Here is a 274-nt window from a genome sequence, read left to right as displayed (position 1 = left end):
TTGGGACTTTGGACGCTTGGCGACGGCGAGGAGATGAGATGAGGCTAGGCTATTGAGATCACAAGAGGAAGGTGATACATCATTCATTATTAGTTGATTGGGGAAGACGAAGGGTAACCAAGACTCGAGGAGATGAGGATATCGCCATGATTCTGCTTCATGCCTATGTCCAAGAGGCCGACGTACGGTCCGCATCAGAAGGCGAACTCGAGCGTCTCGTGGAGAGATCGATGTATTGATCGATCTTCCCGGCTCCCTGATGAGTGTGCCCCCC

The sequence above is a fragment of the Triticum dicoccoides genome, chromosome 5B, assembly GCF_002162155.2.
Source record: "Triticum dicoccoides isolate Atlit2015 ecotype Zavitan chromosome 5B, WEW_v2.0, whole genome shotgun sequence".
NCBI lineage: Eukaryota > Viridiplantae > Streptophyta > Magnoliopsida > Poales > Poaceae > Triticum > Triticum dicoccoides.
This window is presented reverse-complemented; position numbering follows the sequence as displayed.